The 294-nt window shown below is 32.7% G+C and overlaps 1 long non-coding RNA gene across 3 annotated transcripts in view; it reads left to right on the top strand.

Annotated features, from left to right (window-relative positions):
• The window catches only part of LOC122178957, a 63,117-nt gene that overhangs the window by 3,195 nt on the left and 59,628 nt on the right, over window positions 1-294 (top strand). The window lies entirely within an intron of this gene.

The following is a 294-nucleotide window of genomic DNA, read 5'->3' as shown; positions in this document are numbered from 1 at the left end:
ACCAGTATGAGTGAACTACTATCACCCTTTGGACTCAGTGTTCACAGTACGATCCTCTCTATCAGTCTACAAGTAGCATATCTAAGTGCAATCTGCTTCTTTGGAGTCAGGCTGTGCTTTGAACATCTGACTCCCTTTTTAGGTTCACTGCCTACCAAAATAGTCTGTTTTCTCTGGGAAACACTATCAACAGCTTGTTAATTACTTTCATGAAATTCATAAGGACATTACTCTAACAGTTTACAAAAAAATAAAATAAAATAAAATAAAATAAAATAAAATAAAATAAAATAA

This window comes from Lagopus leucura, unplaced genomic scaffold (assembly GCF_019238085.1).
Source record: "Lagopus leucura isolate 7727_CA_CO unplaced genomic scaffold, USGS_WTPT01 Super-Scaffold_100002, whole genome shotgun sequence".
In the NCBI taxonomy this organism is placed as follows: domain Eukaryota; kingdom Metazoa; phylum Chordata; class Aves; order Galliformes; family Phasianidae; genus Lagopus; species Lagopus leucura.
This window is presented reverse-complemented; position numbering and strand designations above follow the sequence as displayed.